The 22,214-nt window shown below is 47.2% G+C and overlaps 1 protein-coding gene across 2 annotated transcripts in view; it reads left to right on the top strand.

Moving 5' to 3' along the window:
* The first annotated feature begins 9,720 nt into the window (after nt 1-9,720).
* RBM6 (RNA binding motif protein 6) overlaps nt 9,721-22,214 on the top strand; it is a 135,924-nt gene continuing 123,430 nt past the window's right edge. For both annotated transcript variants that reach the window (XM_019024186.3, XM_063703809.1), the window contains exon 1: nt 9,721-9,955. The gene's annotated coding sequence lies outside the window, so the exon portion shown is untranslated. The remainder of the gene's footprint in view (nt 9,956-22,214) is intronic.

Consider the following 22,214-nt stretch of genomic DNA (forward strand, 5'->3'; position numbering starts at 1 on the left):
AACCCCATCTCTACTAAAAATACAAAAACTAGCCAGGCTTGATGGCGCGTGCCTGTAGTCCCAGCTACTCGGGAGGCTGAAGTGGGATCCCAGGAGGTCGAGGTTGCTGTGAGCCATGATCATGCCCTGCACTCCAGCCTGAGCACCAGAGCGAGACCCTGTCTCAAAAACAACAATAAAAAAACTAATGCCTGGACACCAGCCCTAGAGATTTTGATTTAATTGAATTTAGAGTAGGGTGGAGTGTTGGGGAGCCAGGCATCACTATTGTTTTAAAAGCTCCCCAGGTCATTTACCATTGCAAAGAATCATTGTTTGTAATTTCCTAGACGCAAAGCAATAAAAACAACAGGAAAACAGTCAACAACAGGCTCTCCCAAAAGACCCTTATTTTTAGAGATGGTTTTAAAAAGTAAAATTAGGGATTGGCACCACTGCTCATGTTTTTTTCTGAAGCAATTAATTCACTTTACAGCCTTATGGTTAATTCTCCCAAAAGTTAATAGGATGAAAAAAAAAGTCAGATCACTCCTCTGACTTTCCCTGCTGCTCCACAAGCACCTGGGGGCAGTGTCCTTTTCCTCTCTAAGCCCTACACTGGAGTTAGGGTAGAGCTCCGCCCCTGGGCTTTTCTTCCAGTCTCAGATGGCTGCCACCTGTAGCCTGCTTCCATAACACTGGCCTGTGACTGACGTGGTGACAAAGCTGTGGCCTTTCACTGAAGATAGCTTTGCATAAGGCTATCAAGTTCTTGCACATAGTCTAAGGGAAGCTTTCTCACCCCAATGTCCCCCACTTTTAGGTAAGGACATAAGAAAATGCCCTATTCCTTAACTGAGAGTCTCTCCACGTCTCCACAGGTCACTCAGTATTTTATCTCCTCATTAGCTCAGAAGTCCAAGTTCCCTCCCTTAGGGCAAGAATCATTTATATAGTTGTTTTCTCTAATTATTACACTATAAGAGTTTGAGCCATGAGCTGGGCTTGGTGGCACAGCCTTGTAATCCCAATTACTCCAGAGGCTGAAGCAGGAAGAATTACTTGAGCCCAGGAGATCAAGTCTGAAGTGAGCCATGATCATGGACAACAAGAAGGAGAAAGTTAAGAAAGAAGGAAGGAAGGGAGGGAGGGAGGAAGGAAGGAAGGAGAGTTTAAGTCAAGATATAACATTCTCTGCTCAGTACAGAAATGTCCTGGCTATGTTCCTTTCCTTTTTCTTTTTCTTTTTCTATTTTTTTTTTAGAGATGGTGGTTTCACTATGCTATGTTGACAAGGCTGGTATCGAACTCTTGGCCTCAAGCAATTTTCCCATCTTGGCCTCCCAAAGTACTGTGATTACAGGCATAAGCCACCATGCCTGGCTAATATCCTGCCTATATTTCATTAACTTGAATTTACACCCTATAGAATTCATCTCCATAGAAGACAAATTAATTTAATTTACTTATTTTTTTTCAAATGAAGTCTCTCTCTATCACCCAGGCTAGAGTGCAGTGGCGCCATCTCAGCTCACTGCAACCTCTGCCTCCTGGGTTCAAGTAGTTCTCTGCCTCAGCCTCCCGAGTGGCTGGGATTACAGGTACCTACCACCACGCCCAGCTAATTTTTGTATTTTTAGTAGAGACAGGGTTTCACCATCTTGGCCAGGCTGGTCTTGAACTCCTGACCTCGTGATCCACCCGCCTCAGCCTCCCAAAGTGCTGGGATTACAGGCATGAGCCACCACACCCCGCCCAGAAGACAAATTTAAAGTTTTCTTTTTTTTTTTTTTTTTTTTTTTGAGACGGAGTCTCGCTCTGTTGCCCAGGCTGGAGTGCAGTGACGTGATCTCAGCTCACTGCAACCTCCGCCTCCCGCGTTCAAGCGATTTTCCTGCCTCAGCCTCCAGAGTAGCTGGGATTACAGGTGCGTACCACCACGCCCGGCAAATTTTTGTGATTTTTGTATTTTTAGTAGAGACATGTTTCACCACGTTGGTCAGACTGGTCTCGAACTCCTGACCTCGTGATTCACCCATCTTGGCCTCCCAAAGTGCTGGGATTACAGGTATGAGCCACTGCACCTGGCCAGTTTTTTGTTTTGTTTTGTTTTTTTGAGATGAAGTCTTGCTCTGTCACCCAGTCTGGAGTGCAGTGGCACTATCTCGGCTCACTGTAACCTCAGCCTCCCAGGTTCAAGCGATTCTCCTGCCTCAGCCTCCCAAGTAGCTGGGACTACAGGCATGCACCACCATGCCCAGCTAATTTTTTTATTTTTAGTAGAGATGGGGCTCCACCATGTTGGCCAGGATGGTCTCAATCTCTTGACCTTGTGATCCGCCCGCCTCGGCCTCCCAAAGTGCTGGGATTACAGGCGTGAGCCACTGCGCCCAGCCAATTTTTGTATTTTTAGTAGAGACGGGGTTTCACCATGTTGGCCAGGCTAATCTCGAACTCCTGACCTCAAGTGATCCACCTGCCTCAGCCTCCCAAAGTGCTGGGATTATAGGTGTGAGCCACTGCACCCAGCCTAATTTTTGTATTTTTAGTAGAGACAGGTTTTCACCATGTTGGCCAGGATGGTCTCAATCTCCTGACCTTGTGATCCGCATCTGCCCACCTCGGCCTCCCAAAGTGCTGGGATTACAGGTGTGAGCCACTGTGCCTGACCAAATTTAAAGTTTTCTACCTAACTAGTTCTTGACAGTCTCCTTGTTTAGCTCAGGATTTCTTCCAGAGTCTTACTATTCCTGTTAAGCACATCAGCTCCACCAGATAGTACTACTGTCATCTGGAAGTATTACATCTGCTTAGCTAAGCAAGTGGCCATATATCTCATATATTTCTCACTAAGACTTGTGCCTAAGACATTCTCGCAGAGCAAATCATGGTGGGTACTTACTAAAACATCTTAGGTTATTACTTAAAACTTTGTTTTAATCCACTTTTTTTTTTTTTTAAACGGTGTTTCGCTCTTGTTGCCCAGGCTGAAGTGCAATGGTGTGATCTTGGCTCACCACAACCTCCTTCTCCTGGGTTCAGGCGATTTTCCTGCCTTAGCCCCCAAGTAGCTGAGATTACAGGCATGTGCCACCACACCCGGCTAATTTTGTATTTTTAGTAGAGATGGGGTTTCTCCATGTTGGTCAGGCTGGTCTCGAACTCCCGACCTCAGGCAATCCACCCACCTCGGCCTCCCAAAGTGCTGGGATTACAGGCATGAGCCACCATGCCCAGCCTTGTTTTTTGAGTCAGGGTCTTAATCTGTCACCCAGGCTGTAGTGCAGTGGCTCACTGCAGCCTTGACCTCCTGGGCCTAAGTAATCCTCCCACTTCAGCCTCCCGAGTGGCTGGGACCACAAGTGTGTGGGACCACAAGTGTGTGCCACCACATTGGGCAAGTTTTAAATTTTTTGTAGAAACGGCGTCTCCTTATGTTGCCCAGGCTGGTCTGGAACTCCTGGGCTCAAGCAATCCTCCTACCTTGGCCTCCCAAAGTGTTGGGATTACAGGTGTGAGCCACTGTGCCTGGACTGTTTTTATTTTTATATTGAGACAGAGTCTCAATATGTTGCCCAGACTGGCCAGGAACTACTGGGCCCAAGCCATCCTCCCACATCAGTCTCCTGAGTAATTAAGACTACACACCCAGCAAGGATACACTTGAGCTATAACCTTGCAGCACCTCAGGTTCTGACATCTTCACTAAAGCTAGAAAAGAGAAGAAATATGGGGAAGAACAAGACGTCTAATTGTTACATTTCTTCAGCCTTCACTTTTCAGCTGTGGCAAGTTACTTAACCTTTCTGGGCTCTGGTTTCCTTAACTATAAAAGGGGAGGCTGGGAGTGGTGGTTCACGCCTGTAATCCCAGAACTTTGGGAAGCCGAGGTGGGTGGATCACCTGAGGTCAGGAGTTCGGGACCAGCCTGGCCAAGATGCTGAAACCCCGTCTCTACTAAAACTACCAAAAAATTAGCTGAGCGTTGTGGTGTGAGCCTGTAGTCTCTGCTACTCAGGAGGCTGAGGCAGGAGAATCGTTTGAACCCTGGAGGTGGAGGTGGAGGCGGAGGTTGCAGTGAGCCGAGATCGCGCCACTGCACTTCAGCCTGGGTGAAAGAGCAAGACTCTGTCTTGGAAAACAAACAAACAAACAAAAAAAAACTATAAAAGGGGATAATATTGGCCAGGCTAGTGGCTCATGCCTGAATCCAGCACTTTGGGAGGCTGAGGCAGGTGGTCATGAGGTCAAGAGATCAAGACCATCCTGGCCAACATAGTGAAACCCTGTCTCTACTAAAAATACAAAAATTAGCTGGGTGTGGTGGCATGTGCCTATAGTCCCAGCTACTCGGGAGGCTGAGATGGAAGAATCGCTTGAGCCGGGGAGGTGGAGGTCACAGTGAGCCGAGATTGTGCCACTGCACTCCAGCCTGGCGACAGAGCGAGACTCCATCTCAAAAAATAGGGGATAATGTCATATAGTTATTACGAGGATTAAATGAAATCATAGATGAAGTGCCAGCACCATGCCAGGCACGTGGTTTGATAAAGTGTAGCAATTATTATTACCCAAGGAGATTGGGCCTAAACCAATAATAATTAGTTCCTTAATATGGTATATACCTCTTAAGAGGATAAAGTATTATCTGATAAGTGAAAGATCCATCAATAAAGGCCTAGTTTGAGAAGCAAAGTCAAAATACCCATAATTCTTTTTTTTTTTTTTTTTTTTTTTTTTAGACAGTCTCACTCTGTTGCGCAGGCTAGAGTGCAGTGGTGTGATCTTGGCTCACTGCATCCTCCACCTCCCAGGTTCAAGCGATTTTCCTGCCTCAGCCTCCTGAGTAGCTGGGATTACAGGTGCCTGCCACCATGCCCAGCTAATTTTTGCATTTTTATTAGAGATGAGGTTTCACCATGTTGGCTAGACTGGTCTCAAACTCCTGAACTCAGGTGATCCACCCACCTTGGCCTCCCAAAGTGCTGGGATTACAGGCATGAGCCACCGCACCTGGCCAAAATACCCATAGTTCTGTTCCTCCTCTTCCCTGAAACCTGTTAGCACTGGTGTGGCCTAGGTGTTCAAGGCTTAAACTTTGCTTTCCCATCTCTGCTTACTCCTTTGCTCCCTTGGTTATCTCATCCAGGCCTGTGGCTTTAGATATTAGCAACATGCTGATACCTCCCAGATTTGCATCTCTAGTCCTGATCTTTATCCTGAACTCCAGACTGATGGAACCGACTTCCAGCTCCACATCTCACTTGTCTACTGGTTATCAGAAAACTCTACCTACCCAAAACTGAGCTCCTGCTCTTCCTACCAAAACTGTTTCTCCCAAATTCTTCCCTATCTTCCTTCATTCCAGTCCAACAGGTCTGTCTCCTGTTTCTACTGTGGCCACACTGCTGCAAGCACCATCCTTCTGTGGTTGGATTTTTTTTTTTCCTTGAGATGGGGTCTTGCTCTGTTGCTCAGGCTGAAATACAGTGGCATGATTGTGGCTTCTCCCAAGTCTTGTAGGCTGCTGAATTTGGTTTCTGTAAGGAGGGAGATGGAAAGTTGTTAGAGGGCTCTGAACAGAGAGATACCATAACCTGAATTCCATGTTAACAGGATTCCTCTGATTGCTGTGTGGAAAACAGACTGAAGGTGGGAAAGGGGAGAAGCAGAACAGCTAGTTGGGAGGCTGCTGCAATAATCCAACCACATTGTTTGAACCCAGGAGTTCGAAGCTGTAGTGAGCTATGATCGTGCCACTGTACTGCAACCTCCACACCTTTCTGACCAAGACTGACTTGTCTCATCACACTTCTCCAAAACAATTCTGTTCCAGACTCCTTAATGATCCTTAAAAATTCTAGTCATGCTCATACCTCAGGGCCTTTGGCCTTGCTATTCTTTCTGTTCAGAACATTCTTTCCCCAGGTATCCCAATAGCTTGGTTCTCATCTTCTTTGGGTCTTTATTCCAAGAGCTCAGTGAGGCCTTCCGTCACTGCTCTAAAGTTACAACTTCCTGCCAGAACTCCTCACTCTCCTTCCCTCCCTTATTTTTCTCCATAGCATTACCACCACCAGAGAGATTGTGTATCTTTTTTTTTTTTTTTTTTTTTTTGAGATGGAGTCTCTGTCACCAGGCTGGAGTGCAGTGGCACAATCTCAGCTCACTGCAACCTCTGTCTCCAGGGTTCAAGCAATTCTCCTGCCTCAGCCTCCCAAGTAGCTGGGACCACAGGCACACGCCACCAAGCCCAGCTAATTTTTGTATTTTTAGTAGAGATGGGGTTTCACCATGTTGGCCAGAATGGTCTCGATCTCTTGACGTCGTGATCTGCCTGCCTCGGCCTCCCAAAGTCTGGGATTACAGGCGTGAGCCACCAAGCCCAGCCTTTGAGACAGAGTCTCGCTCAATTGCCCAGAGCTGGAGTGCAATGGTGCGATCTTGGCTCATTGCAACCTCTGCCTCCCGGGTTCAAGTGATTCTCCTGCCTTAGCTTCCCGAGTAGCTGGGATTACAGGTGTGTGCCACCATGCCTAGCTAATTTTTGAATTTTTAATAGAGACGGGGTTTCACCATGTTGGCCAGGCTGGTCTTGTACTTGTTAACTCATGATCCACCCACCTCAGCCTCCCAAAGTGCTGGGATTACAGGCGTAAGCCTCCATTCCTGGCCTAAGTGTACTTTATTTTTGAATGTTTAATGGGCTTTTCTTGCAGAAGACTTTTTTGATCCCATAATGTTGAATTTAGGCTATAAAATCAGGTTACCTTCCCTAAGGGCCCACTGACAGGAACACCAGATGGCCAAGACTAGCAAGTCTTTCAACAATGTAGACAGTACACCTAAGAACTTCAAGCTGGCAGTTGGAAGAACATTAGGTTGAAGATGCTGGAAACGAGCTGCAAACCGAGTTGTGTTGCCCCGTTTTCTGCTAGATTGCTGACTTGCAGTTTCCTTCCAGCTCCTCTGTGACCTTGCACAAGTCAGTCTTGGCCAGATTTATTGCCCAAGAGCTAGCAAGACCTGTGGAAGCTGGGTGGCTTTTCCTTTATGGATTGAACCTTTAACACAGATGAAGTTTTTTTTTTTGTTTTGTTTGTTTTTGAGATGGAGTCTTGCTCTGTCTCCCAGGCTGGAGTGCACTGGTGTGATCTCACCTCACTGCAACCTCCACCTCCCGGGTTCAAGCGATTCTCCTGCCTCAGCCACCCGACCAGCTGGGGATTACAGGTGCCTGCCACCGTGCCTGGCTAATTTTTGTATTTTTAGTAGAGACGAGGTTTCACCATGGTGGTCCGGCTGGTCTTGAACTCCTGACCTCAGGTGACCCGCCCACTTTGGCCTCCCAAAATGCTGGGATTACAGGCATGAGCCACCGCAATGGCCTGTCTGCTACTCTTGAGCAGGGAATACCTAATTTGGAAACTCATCAGAAGGAAAAGGGGCTGAGTGGAGGGGAAGGAAATTGCTTTAGTTCAGGAGTTCGAGACCAGCCTGGGCAACATAGTGAGACCTTGTCTCTGAAAGAAAGAAAGAAAGAAAGAAAGAAAGAAAGAAAGAAAGAAAGAAAAGAAAAAGAATAGATTATGAACAAAGGCATGGAGATAAAGGAAAAGGGGATGAGCCTCCGTGACATATTGATTCTCTAATCCAAGTTTTTCTGTTGTACCTATTGTCAGGTTTCAGGTAGAAGGGCTGGGAGGGCCAGGAGCCAGGGCCTTCTGCGGGTGCACGGCCATCAGCCCCTTTTCTTTCTTTCTTTTTTTTTAGACGGAGTCTTGCTCTGTCGCCCAGGCTGGTGTGCAGTGGCGCAAATCTCGGCTCACTGCAAGCTCCGCCTCCTGGGTTCATGCCACTCTCCTGCCTCAGCCTCCCCAGTAGCTGGGACTACAGGCGGCTGCCACCACGCTCGGCTAATTTTTTGTATTTTTAGTAGAGACAGGGTTTCATCGTGTTAGCCAGGATGGTCTCGATCTCCTGACTTTGTGATCCGCCCGCCACGGCCTCCCAAAGTGCTGGGATTACAGGCGTGAGCCACTGTGCCCAACCTCTTTGTTTCTTTTTCTTTTTTGAGACGGAGTCTTGCTCTGTTGCGAGGCTGGAGTGCAGTGGCGCGATCTCGGCTCACAGCAACATCCGCCTCCCGGGTTCAAGCAATTCTCTGCCTCAGCCTCCTGAGTAGCTGGGATTACAGGCATGCGCCACCACGCCCAGGTAATTTTTGTATTTTTAGTAGAGACGGGGTTTCACCATCTTGGCCAGACTGGTCTTGAACTCCTGACCTCGTGATCCACCCGCCTCGGCCTCCCAAAGTGCTAGGATTACAAGCGTGAGGCACTGCGCCCGGACTCTTTCTTTCTTTCCTTTTTTCTGAGACGGAGTCTTGCTCTATTGTCCAGGCTGGAGTGCAGTGGCACAGTCTAGGCTCACTGCAATCTCTGCCTCCTGGGTTTAAGTGATTCTCCTGCCTCAGTCTCCCGAGTAGCTGGGATTACAGGCGGCTGCCACCAAGCCCGGGTAATTTTTTTCTTTTTTTTTTTTCTTTTTTTGAGACAGAGTCTCCCTCTGTCGCCTAGGCTGGAGTGCAGTGGCGCTATCTCGACTCACTGCAAGCTCCGCCTCCCGGGTTCACGTCATTCTCCTGCCTCGGCCTCCTGAGTAGCTGGGACTACAGGCGCCCGCCATCACGCTCCGCTCATTTTTTGTGTTTTTAGTAGAGACAGGGTTTCATCGTGTTAGCCAGGATGGTCTTGATCTCCTGACCTCGTGATCCACCCGCCTCGGCCTCCCACAGGGCTGGGATTACAGTCGTGAGCCACTGCGCCCAACTTCTTTCTTTCTTTCTCTTTTTTGAGACGGAGTCTTGCGCTGTTGCCAGGCAAGAGTGCAGTGGCGCGATCTCGGCTCACTGCAACCTCTGCTTCCTGGATTCAAGCAATTCTCTGCCTCAGCCTCCTGAGTAGCTGGGATTACAGGCATGCGCCACCACGCCCGGCTACTTTTTGTATTTTTAGTAGTGATGGGGTTTCACTATCTTGGCCAGGCTGGTCTTGAACTCCTGACCTCGTGATCCACCCACCTCGGCCTCCCAAAGTGCTAGGATTACAAGCATGAGCCACTGTGCCCGGCCTTTTTCTTTCTTTCTTTTTTTCTGAGATGGAGTCTTGCTGTATTGTCCAGGCTGGAGTGCAGTGGCACAGTGTCGGCTCACTGCAACCTCTGCCTCTGCCTCCTGGGTTTAAGTGATTCTCCTGCCTCAGCCTCCCGAGTAGCTGGGATTACAGGCACCTGCCACCAAGCCCGGGTAATTTTTGTATTTTTGGTAGAGATGGGGTTTCACCATGTTGGCCAGGCTGGTCTAGAACTCCTGACCTCAGGTGGTCCACTCGCCGCGGCCTACCAAAGTGCTGGGATTACAGGCGTGAGCCACCGCGCCCCGCCAACCAGCTGGAGATGGCTTAAACTTACTTCCGAAGAAGCTCCCTTCCATTTCTCTCACACTAACGGACAATAAGAAGGCCTCGAGCTAGGCAGGCCAGGGCCGTACCCGAGCTGCTGGCAGGGAGCAAACCTCAGGAAAGTCAAGCCACCAAAAAACTGTAAGCCTCAATCAACTGAGAGGAAAGCACAAGAGGACCAGGTGTCACAGGGCAGAGGCCAAACCACAACTCCCAGCAGGTCACGCGGAGTAGGGCGGGTAAGCGCGCCTTCTTATTGGATGGCGATGGACAGCGTGCTCTTACGTCCCGCCCCAGAAGGCAAGTCCCCTGCGCGCGGGGCACGGCGGGAGTAAGAGTCTGGGGGACCGGCAGCTGTACTTCATCTCCCAGCGGGCCGAGCGCTGAAGGCAGCGGCGCGGCGCCTTTGTGGTAGCAGTGGCCCCGCGCGGAGGAAGTTCCGGTGTCCGCGGCGCTGGGTCGGTGGCGGAGGCTGAGGAGAAGGAGGCGCGGGCCGTGGAGGCTTCGCCGCCTAGGTAAGGGCCCGGGACTGGAGGGAGGGCGTGCCAGAGCCTGCCAGGGAATAGCCAGCAGACAGGCCCGCTCTAGACATCGCAGGCCCGCGCAGCCTGAAGGCTGTGGCTTCAGTGTCGCGGGGCGGCTGCGGCCTCGCTCGGGAAGAAGACCAAGCAACGGTGAGATGAGGGAGGCGCCGCCCGTGGCAGGAACGCCCCGGAACCGTCGCGGGCCTGGGGCGGGGCCCGGCGCGGCGGTAGATTACCGGTCCCGCCGCGGAGCGGCCAGCTGTGAGGCTGGGGCCGGCGCGTGGTTGCGGCTCTGTGCTCCTAGTCTTCGGAGCTGTAAGCGGGCTGTTCTTGCGGTTTTCCTGTTTCAGATCCAATTCTGTGGCATCACTAGGAAGGGAGCTCTTGTGCTTAGCACGTAGTCTCGTCCTCAGACTTGGACAGACACAAGGGAGGCTCCGCCGGACCGGAGGGCACAAGAGCTCCGAGCCCAGTCGTCGGGGCGGTAGAACCTGGAAGCGGGAGAGTGGTCTGGTGGGTTCTGCGCCCGTTAGGCAATGAAGGAGAAGGATGTTTTATCGTATTCACGCTTTAGATTCCCTTAGCGGTGTAAATAGATGTTTTTCTCTTTATTTTAGAATTGACGTTAGGCGAATGGGTTCAACTTTGGGAATGCCTTTTTTTTTTTTTTTTTTTTAAAGGAAGGGCCCTGTTTCGTAGGGTACATAAACCGTGAGCGTAATTGTATTTTTTGCATATTCCAGGTTTGCTTGTGAAGGTCAGAGTAGCCGAATTTAAGTGAAGGAGTTCAGTAGACATGCAGACATGGTCACCTGGTTCATTTTCTGAACCCTGGATTGTGCCTTCGGCTTGCTAGTTTCCACCTTCCTATTGAGAAATGCCGTCAGTGTGAATGATTTAAATATGTCACCATTACTGAATTTGTGAGGTCTGTAACGAGAGGTGTCAAGAGCTGGTGCGTGATGGTAGGACTGGCAGTGAAGAAAGTAACTAAATAATATGGTACCATTTTGGTGAAACACAAAAGTTGAATTTGAACCTTGTCTCAGAAACTAGCATCTAACTAGATACCTAACCTGCAGGACAGGTCCCAGGTCTCTCTGGATAGTTGTAGCACCTTTCCTTATAGAATTCTATTACCAGGCCGAGCCTGGTGGCTCACGCCTGTAATCCCAGCACTTTGGGAGGCTGAGGTGGGAGGATTGCTTGAGCCCAGGAGTTGGAGACCAGTGTGGGCACATGGCGAGACCCCGACTCTACAAAAAATAAGATAGCCAGGGCCGGGCACGGTAGCTCACACCTGTAATCCCAGCACTTTGGGAGGCTGAGGCGGGGAGTTCGAGACCAGCCTGACTAACATGGAGAAACCGCGTCTCTACTAAAAGTACAAAATTAGCCGGGCATGGTGGCACATGCCTGTAATCCCAGCTACTTGGGAGGCTGAAGCAGGAGAATCGCTTGAACCCGGGAGGCGGAGGTTGCGGTGAGCTGAGATTTCTCCATTGCACTCCAGCCTGGGCCACAAGAGTGAAACTCTGTCTCAAAAAAAAAAAAAAAAAAAACCCCGCAAAACTCAACAAAAACCAACATAGTAGAGGCAGCGTTTCGCCTTATGCCCAGCTAATTTTTTGTATTTTTTTAGTAGAGGAGGAGTTTCGCTATGTTGGCCAGGCTGGTCTTGAACTACTGGCCTCAGGTGATCCACCTGCCTTGGCCTCCCAAAGTGCTGGGATTACAGGCGTGAGCCACCGTGCCCGGCCCTATTATACTATTTCTAAAACAAATTGTGAGCCTGGGCAACATCGCAAAACCCTGTCTCTACAAAAAATACAAAAAAAAAATTAGCCAGGCGTGGTGGCATGCTCCTGTTAGCCCTAACTACTCAGGAGGCTGAGATGGAAAAATCGCTTGAGCCGGGGAGGTAGAGGTTGTAGTAAGGGGAGATAGTGCCACTGCACTCCAACCTGGGCCACAGAGCAAGACTGTCTCAAAAAAAAAAAAAAAAATCAATTAAATAAATTGTGGTAAATATATATTTTTATGTATGTTTATGTATATTTTAACAAAATTTGCTCTTTAAACCATTGTTAAGTATACAATTCAGCCGGGCACGGGGGCTCACGCCTGTAATCCCAGCACTTTGGGAGGCCGAGGCGGGCGGATCACGAGGTCAGGAGATCGAGACCATCCTGGCTAACACGGTGAAACCCCGTCTCTACTAAAAATACAAAAAATGAGCCGTGCGTGGTGGCGGGCGCCTGTAGTCCCAGCTACTCAGGAAGCTGAGGCAGGAGAATGGTGTGAACCTGAGAGGCGGAGCTTGCAGTGAGCCGAGATTGTGCCACTGCACTCCAGCCTGGGCGACAGAGCGAGACTCCGAGACTCCATCTCAAAAAAAAAAAAAAAAAAAGTATACAATTCAGTGGTATTAATTACATTCACAATGTAGTACAAGCAACACCACTATTTCTGAAACTTTAGTATCTCAAACAGAAACTCTGTAACCAGGGAGGGCATGGTGGTTCACGCCTGTAATCCCAGCACTTTGGGAGGTCAAGGTGGGCAGATCACTTGAGTTCAGGAGTTCAAGAACAGCCTGGCCAACATGGTGAAACCCCGTATCTACTAAAAATACAAAAATTAGCCATGCATGGTGGCATGCATCTGTAACACCAGCTACTAAGGAGGCAGAGGTTGCAGTGAGCTGAGGTCATGCCATTGCACTTCAGCCTGGGCTGCGCAGCCAGACTCCATCTCAAAAAAAAAGAAAAAAAGAAACTGTAACCATTAAACAAGGTAATTTCCCATTTCCTCCTCTTAATCTCTAATCTACTTTGTGTCTGTCTATGAGTGTGCTTGTTCTAGGTACTGCAAATACTAAATGGAATCATACAGTATTGTCCTTTTTTGTGTCTGGTTTATTTCACTTAGTGTAATGGTTTCAAGGTTGATCCGTGTTGTACTGTGTATCAGAATTTCATTCCTTTTTAAGGCTTAATCCGTTGTGTGTGTACACTACATTTTGTTTATTAATTCATTTGTAGCAGACACTTGGGTTGTTTCTGCCTTTTGACTATTGTAAATAATGATGCTGTGATCACTGGTGTACAAATATCTCTTTGAGTCCCTGCTTTGAATTCTTTTGGGTATATACCCAGAAGGGAAATTGCTATATGGTAATTATTATTATTATTAATTATTTTATTTATTTATTTATTTTTTGAGACAGGGTCTTGCTCTGTTGCCCAGGCTGGAGTTCAGTGGCACAGTCATGGCTCACTGCAGCCTCGAACTCTTGGGCTCAAGCAGTCATCCCGCCTCAGCTTCCTGAGTAGCTGGGACTACAGGCGTGGGCTGCCACAGCCAGCTAATTTTTTTGTTTAATTTTTATTTTTTGTGATAAAGTCTTGCCTTGTTGTCTAGGCTGGTCTCGAACTCCTGAGTTCAAGTGATCCTCCTGCCTTGGCCTCCCAAAGTGCTGGCATTACAGGCATGAGCCACCACATCTGGCCCATAATTTTTTTATTTTAATTTTTTTTGTGGAGACAGGGTCTCCCTATGTTGCCTATGCTGGTCTCAAACTCCTGGCCTCAAGCCATTTTCCCTCCTTGGCCTCTCAAGGTACTGGTATTACAGGCATGAGCCACTGCACCCAGTTGATACTTGGTTATTATATGTTTAGCTTTTTGAGGACCCACTATACTGTTTTCCTCAATGGCTGCATCATTTTACATTCCCACCAGTAATACACAAGGGTTCCAATGTTCCCACATCCTCCCCAACACTTATTTTCTGTTTTTCCTTTTTTGATAAATTTGTGTGTGTGTATGTGGTTTTTTATTTGTGTGTTTTGATAATAGCCACCCTAATGGGTGTGAAGTGGTATCTCGTTGTGTTTTCTTGGTTTTTGCTTGTTTGTACCTTTTTACCCATTTTTAAGTGTGCTATTCAGTAGTAGTAAGTGCATTCTTCTTTTTGTGCAACCATAATAAAAATCCAGCTTCAGAACTTTTTTCATCTTCCCAAACTGAGTTTCTGTACCCATTGACTAGTAACTCCCTATTTTCTCCTCCCCTGACAATCACCATTCTGCTTTCTGTCTCTATGAATTTGACTACTCTAGGTATCTCATGTAAGTGGAATCATATAATATTTGTTCTTTTTTGTATGGCTTATTTTACTTAGCATAATATCTTCAGGATTCATCCATCTTGTAGTATGTATCAGAATTTTATTCCTTTTTAATGCTGAGTAATATTCAATTATACGTATATACCACATTTTGTTTATCCATTTATCTATTGATGGACATTTGGGTTGTTTCCACCTTTTTGCTCTTGTGAATATAATGGTGCTATGAATATCAGTGTACAAATATCTTTTTTTTGAGACAGTATCACTCTTGTCACCCAGGCTGGAGTGCAGTGGCGCAACCTTGGCTCACTGCAACCTCTGCCTCCTGGGTTCAAGGCATTCTCCTGCCTCAGCCTCCCGAGTAGCTGGGATTACAGATGTGCGCCACCGTGCCTAGCTAATTTTTTTATTTTTAGTAGAGAAGGAGTTTCGCCATGTTGGCCAGGCTGGTCTTGAACTTCTGACCTCAGGTGATCAACCTGTCTCGGCCTCCCAAAGTGGTGGAATTACAGGTGTCAGCCACCACGCCCAGCCACAAATATCAAGTCTTTACTTTGATTTCTTTTGGGAATATATATACTCAGAAATGGAATCGACAGTTGACAGAGCAAATGGTAATTCTATGTGTAATTTTTTTTTTAATTTTTTTTTTTTTTGAGACGGATTCTTGCTTTGTCGCCCAGGCTGGAGTGCAGTGGCGTGATCTCAGCTCACTCCAAGCTCCGCCTCCTGGGTTCTTGCCATTCTCCTGCCTCAGCCTCCCGAGTAGCTGGGACTACAGTGTCCGCCACCACGCCCGGCTAATTTTTTGTATTTTTAGTAGAGACGGGGTTTCACCGTGTTAGCCAGGATGGTCTCCATCTCCTGACCTCGTGATCTGCCCGCCTTGGCCTCCCAAAGTCCTGGGATTACAGGCGTGAGCCACCGCGCCCGGCCAATTTTTTTTTTTTTTTTTTTAGACAGGGTCTTGCTCTGTTGTCCAGGCTGGAGTGCAGTGGTGCAGTCACAGTTCTCTGCAGCCCTGACCTTCTCAGTTCAAGCTATCCTCTCACCTCACCCTCTTAAGTAGCTGAGACTACAGGTGCATGCCACCATGACTGGCTAATTTTTTTATTTTTTTGTAGCTGTGGGATTTCGCTAGGTTGCCCAGGCTTTATGTATCATTTTTTGAGGAACTGCGTTACTGTTTTCCACACTGGTTGCACCATTTTACATTCTGTTAGCAGTGCACAAAGGTTTTGTTATAGACTGAATTGTGTCCCCCTGAAAATTCACGTGTTGAAGCCCTAAGCCCTAGTGTGACTGTATTTGGAAATAGGACCTTTACAGAGAAATTAAAAAGTTAGAAGATATCATAAGGGGCTGGGCGCGGGTGGCTCATGCCTGTAATCCCAGCACTTTGGGAGACTGAGGCAGGCGGATCACAAGGTCAGGAGATCGAGACCATCCTGGCCAACACGGTGAAACCCCGTCTCTACTAAAAATACAAAACATTAACCGGGTGTGGCGGCAAGCACCTGTAGTCCCAGCTGCTGGGGAGGCTGAGGCAGGAGAATGGCATGAACCCGGGAGGCACAGCTTGCAGTGAGCCAAAATCGCGCCACTGCACTCCAGCCTGGGCGACAGAGCGAGACTCCATCTCAAAAAAAAAAAAAAGAAGATATAAGGATGACACCTTAATCCAGCAGGACTGCTGTCTTCGTAAGAAAAGGAGTGGATACCAGGAGTGCGTGTACAGAGAGAAGAGGCTACATGAGGACAGAGGTAGAAGGGGGCTGCCTGCAAGCCAAGGAGAGAGACCTCACCTAAAACAAACCTTGCTGACACCTTGATCTTGGACTCCCAGCCTCCAGAGCTGTGAGAATAATTTCTGTGGCTTAAGCCTTCCACTCCATGGTATTTTGTTATGGCAGTCCTAGCATACTGTGTAATATAGGTTTCAATTCAGTTTCTCTGCATCCTCCACATCCTGGCCAACACTTGTTATTTTCTTTCTTTTTTTTTTTTTTTGGAGACAGATTCTCGCTCTGTCACGCAGGCTGGAGTGCAGTGGCACAATCTTGGCTCACTGCAACCTCCACCTCCCGGGTTCAAGCGATTCTCCTGCCTCAGCCTCCCCAGTAACTGGGATTACAGGCAGCCGCCACCATGCCCAGCTAATTTTTGCGTTTTAGTTGAGATGGTGTTTCTCCATGTTGGCCAGGCTGGTCTTGAACTCCTGACGTCAGGTGACCCACCAGCCTTGGCCTCCCAAAGTGTTGGGATTATAGGCATGAGCCACCGCGCCTGGCATTTTCTTTTTTTTTGAGACAGAGTCTCACTCTGTTGCCCAGGCCGGAGTGAAGTGGCATGAACTCGGCTCACTGCAACCTCTGCCTCCCAGATTGATGCAGTTCTTGTGCCTCAGCCTCCCGGGTAGCTGGGATTACAGGTGTGTGCCACCACGCCTGGCTAATTTTTGTATTTTAGTAGAGACAGGGTTTCACCATATTAGCCAGGCTGGTCTTGAACTCCTGACCTCAAGTGATGTGTCCACCTTGGCCTCCCAAGGTGCTGGGATTACAGGTGTGAGCCACCTCACCCGGCTTATTTTCTGTTTCTTTTTTTTTTTTTTCATTAGTAGCTATCCTAGTGGGTGTGAAGTGGTATCTTATTGCGGTTTCTGATTTGCATTTCCCTGGTGATAAGTGATGTTGAGCATCTGTTCATGTTCTTATTGGCTATTTGCATATCCTCTTTTGGAGAAGTATCTATTCATGTCTTTTGTTGACCATTTTAAAATGGGGTTTTTCATCCTGGCTAACATGGTGAAACCCTGTCTCTACTAAAAATACAAAAAAAAAAAAAAAAATTAGCCGGGCACAGTGGCAGGCGCCTGTAGTCCCAGCTACTCGGGAGGCTGAGGCAGAAAGATGGTGTGAACCTGGGAGGCAGAGCTCGCAGTGAGCAGAGATTGACCCACTGCACTCCAGCCTGGGCGACAGAGCGAGACTCTGTCTCAAAAAAAAAAAGGGGGGGGGGTTTGAGTTGGGTGTGGAGGTGCACACCTGTATTTCCAGCTGCTCGGGAGGCTGAGGTAGGTGGATCTCTTGAGCCCAGGTGTGTGAGGGTGCAGTGAGCTGTGATTGCACCACTGGACTCCACCCTGGGTGACAGAGTGACCCAGTCTCTAAAAATAAAATAAAATTAGGTTTTTGTCTGTGTTGTTGAGTTTTAGGAGTCTTTTATACACTCTAGATATTAATTCCTTGTCAGATATTTGACTTACAAATATTTTCTCTCTGTGGTTGTCTTTATACTCTGTTGATAGTGTCTTTTGATGCACAGAGGTTTTCATTTTGATGAAGTCCAATTTATCATCTTTTTTTAAAATCTGTGCCTCATCTGCAAATATTACCAATCAAAAGTCATGAAATTTTTCCCCTAAGATTTTATAGTTTTAGCGCTTACGTTTGGGTCTTTGATCCAATTTGAGTTAATTTTTTATATATTTTTGTTGTGTGAGAGTCCCACTTTATTGTTATGCATGTGGATATTCAGTTTTCGGAGTACCATTTTCCATTTGGGAAAAAGATTGTACTTTCTGCATTGGATGGTCTTGACACCTTTGTTGAAAATCAGTTGACTAAAGTTCAAGACCAGCCTTGCCAACATGGCAATATCCCATCTGTACTAAAAATACCACAATTAGCTGGGCATGGTGGTGCCTGGCTGTAATCCCAGCTACTCGGGAGGCTGAGGCAGGAGAATTGCTTGAACTGGGAGGTGGAGGCTGCAGTGAGCTGAGATTGCACCACTGCCCTCCAGCCTGGGCGACAGAGCGAGACATGAGAATCTGTCTTAAAAAAAAAAGAAAATTGACCATATATGTGAGGATTTATTTCTGGTCTCTCCATTCAGTTGATTGGTCTTTATGTCTATCTTTATGTCCTTACTGCACTGTTGTGATGGCTGTAGCTAAATGGTACACTTAAAAATGGTTAAAATAGGCCAGGCACGGTGGCTCACGCCTATAATCTTAGGACTTTAGGAGGCTGAGGTGGGCAGATTGCCTGTGCTCAGGAGTTCGAGACCAGCCTAGGCAACATAGTGAAACCCCGATTTTACTAAAATACAAAAATTAGCTGGGTGTGGTGTGTGCCTGTAATTCCAGCTACTCAGGAGGCTAAGGCACAAGAATTGCTTGAGGCCTGGCGCTGTGGCTCACGCCTGTAATCCCAGCACTTTGGGAGGCCGAGGCAGGTCAAGAGATCGAGACCATCCTGGCCAATGTCATGAAACCTAGTCTCTACTAAAAATACAAAAAATTAGCTGGGTGTGGTGGCGCGCACCTAGTCCCAGCTACTTGGGAGGCTGAGGCAGGAGGATCACTTGAACCCAGGAGGTGGAGGTTGCAGTGAGCCAAGATTGCGCCACTGCACTCTAGACTGGCGGCAGAGTGAGACTCTGTCTCAAAAAAGAAAAAAAAAAATTGCTTGAACCCAGGAGGTAAAGGTTGCAGTGAGCTGAGATTGCACCCTGCACTCCAGCCTGGGCAACAGAGTGAGACTATTTACATACCCAATTTTTTTTTTTTTTTTTGTGGGGGATGGTGTCTTGCACTGTCGCCCAGGCTGGAGTGCTGTGGCGTGATCTTGGCTCACTGCAACCTCTGCCTCCTGGGTTCAAGCAATTCTCCTGCCTCAGGCTCTCAAGTAGCTGGGTTACAGGTGCCTGCCACCACGCCTGGCTAATTTCTTGTATTTTTAGTAGAGATGGAGTTTCACTATATTGGCCAGGCTGGTCTCAAATTTCTGACCTTGTGATCCGCTGGCCTCGGCCTCACAAAGTGCTGGGACTACAGGTGTGAGCCACCACGCCTGGTCATACCCAAGTATTTTACCATAATTATAAAAGAATTTATTATTTTAATTTTTTTCTTTTTAAATTCTTTAATCTTCTTCGTTTGTTAATGCTTTGCTGAATCATAAAAAATTATGAAATAAAAAGAATAGGCCTTGTTGATTCTTCTTTTTACTTACCTCCCCCTACTTACCCCCTCTTACTTTATCAAAGAAAACACTTCATTTGAAACTTAACGGAAGTACATTCTTCCAGAGAGGAAAATCCTTCAGGACGACATTTTTTTTTGTTTGCTTGTTTTTTTGAGACGGAGTCTCACTCTGTCCCCGAGGCTGGAGTGCAGTGGCGCGATCTCAGCTCATTGCAACCTCTGCCTCCTGGGTTCAAGCGATTCTCCTGCCTCAGCCTCCCGAGTAGCTGGGACTACAGGCGCCTGCCACCATGCCCTGCTAATTTCTGTATTTTTAGTAGAAACAGTTGGCCAGGATGGTTTCAATCTCATGACTTTGTGATCTGACCACTTTGGCCTCCCAAAGTGCTGGGAATACAGGTGTGAGCCACAGCGCTCAGCCAATTTTTTGTATTTTTAGTGGAGACAAGGTTTCACTGTGTTTGCCAGGATGGTCTTGATCTCCTGACCTCGTGATCCGCCCACCTCCCAAAGTGCTGGGATTACAGGCCTGAGCTACCGCGCCCAGCCTTTTTATTTTTTTATTTTATTTATTTTATTCTCAGCCTTCTGGGTAACTGGGACTACAGGTGCATACCACCACGCTCAGCTAATTTATGTATTTTTAGTAGAAATGGGGTTTCGCCATATTGGCCAGGCTGGTTTTGAATTCCTGGTCTCAAGTGATCTGCCTGCCTCCGCCTCCTAAAGTGCTGAGATTACAGGCTTGAGCCACTGGCCCAGACTACACTTAAAATTTTCAAATTGAGATATTTTGGGGGGCAAGGGTGCTTCTAGCAGCCACTAATTCCAGTTCTTGAGTGCATATTAAAGTTGCTACTGTTTAAAAGCTTGTAGTTGGATCCAGGGAGTGGGTAGGCGGTCAGAGTAACCCTTGCTTCTTGGTGTCTCCTTGATGCTCTTAGCTGAATGTCCTGTGTAACCCACGACATTTACTTTGGGAAAAAATTAAGAGTGTTTAAAGCAGGATCAAGCTGCTGCATACCACAGCTAAAACTACTAGAATAAGACCCCTGGTTCTGTTTCATTGTTTTTTGGAGCTAAAGTCATGATTAAGAAGGATGGCCTGGGATATTGGTACTGTGCTGCTAGAGGTGCAATTCCTGGTTCTTTGCAAGATAGACCAGAGTGAAAGCATTTGTTAGGAATGTTTTTATTAATCAAGAGTGAAAGGCAAGGCCAGGCGTGGTGACTCAGGCTTGTAATCCCAGCACTTTGGGAGGCCAAGGTGCGGGATCATTTGAGGTCAGGAGTTCAAGACCAGCCTGGCCAACATGGTGAAACCCCGTCTCTACTAAAAATACAAAAATTGGCTGGGTGTGGTGGTGCATGCCTGTAATCCCAGCTACTCGGGAGACTGAGGCAGGAGAATCGCTTGAATCCGGGAGACGGAGGTTGCAGTAAGCCGAGATCATGTCACTGTGGTCCAGCCTGGGTGACAGAGGGAGACTGTTTCAAAAAAAAAAAACAGAAAGAATGAAAGGCAAAACATTAAAAATAGAATTACCATGTGATCTAACAATTTTACTTCTGGATATATATCCAAAATAATTGAAAACAAAGAAAAAGAAAAACAGAGTCTCGATGAGATATTTGTACCCATGTTCATAACAGCGTTATTCACATTAGCTAAAATGTGGAAGCAACCCAACTATTCATTGATGGATGAATAGATAAGGAAAATGTGGTATGTACATATAACTGAAAAATTATTCAGTGTTAGGAAGGAAGGTAATTCTGACGTATGCTACAACATGGATGAACCTTGAGGATATTATGCTAAGTGAAATAAGCCAGTCATATAAAAGACAAATACCATATAATTTCACTTATATGAGACACTTTGAGTAGTGAAAATCATAGAAACAGAAAATAGTTGTCAGGGATGGTGTGAGGGATGAATCAGCAGTTACTATTTCTTTTTGTTTGTTTGTTTTTTGAGATGGGGTCTTGCTTGTTGCCGAGGCTGGAGTGCAGTGGTGTGATCTTGGCTCACTGCAACCTCCGCCTCCCAGGTGCAAGCTGTCCTACCAACTCAGCCTCCTCAGTAGCTGGGACTACAGATGTGTTCCACCTCGTCCGGCTGATTTGTGTGTGTGTGTATGTGTGTGTGTGGAGACAAGGTTTTGCCATGTTGCCCAGGCTGGTCTCGAACTCTGGGCTCAGGCATCAAGCAATCCACCTTTTTCAGCTTTCCAAAGTGCTGGGATTACAGACAAGGGCCACTGTGCCTGGCCTTTACTATATTTTATTTTATTTATTATTTATTTATTTATTTATTTATTTATTTATTTATTTATGTATTTTGAGATGAAGTCTCACTCTGTTGCCCAGGCTGGAGTGCAGTGGCACAATCTTGGCTCACTGCATCCTCTGCCTCCCAAGTTCAAGTGATTCTCCTGCCTCAGCCTCCAGTTATTATTATTATTATTTTTTTGTTGTTGTTGTTGTTCTGTTTTTTTGAGGTGGAGTCTCACCCTGTCGCCCAGGCTGGAGTGCAGTGGCACAAACTCGGCTCACTGCAACCTCCACCTCCCAGGTTCAAGTGATTCTTCTGCCTCAACCTCCCAAGTAGCTGGGACTACAGGTGCCCGCCACCACGCCTGGCTAATTTTTGTATTTTTAGTAGAGACGGGGTTTCACCATATTGGTCAGGCTGGTCTTGATCTCCTGATCTTGTGGTCCACCTGCCTCGGCCTCCCAAAGTGCTGGGATTATAGGTGTGAGCCCCCATGCCCTGCCTTGTTATTATTATTATTTTTATTTTTATTTTTTTGTCTGAGACGGAGTCTCGCTCTGTCACCCAGGCTAGAATGCAGTGGCACGATCTTGGCTTAGTACAACCTCTGCCTCCTGAGTTCAAGTGATTCTCCTGCCTCAGCCTCCCGAGTATATGGGACTACAGGTGCGTGCCACCATGGCTAATTTTTGTATTTTTAGTAGAGATGGGGTTTCACCATATTGGTCGGGATGGTCTAGATCTCTTGACCTCGTGATCTACCCGCCTTGGCCTCCCAAAGTGCTGGGATTACAGGCATGAGCCACTGCACCTGGCCCCAGTTTTTGTATTTTTAATAGAGACAG

The sequence above is a fragment of the Gorilla gorilla genome, chromosome 2, assembly GCF_029281585.2.
Source record: "Gorilla gorilla gorilla isolate KB3781 chromosome 2, NHGRI_mGorGor1-v2.1_pri, whole genome shotgun sequence".
In the NCBI taxonomy this organism is placed as follows: domain Eukaryota; kingdom Metazoa; phylum Chordata; class Mammalia; order Primates; family Hominidae; genus Gorilla; species Gorilla gorilla.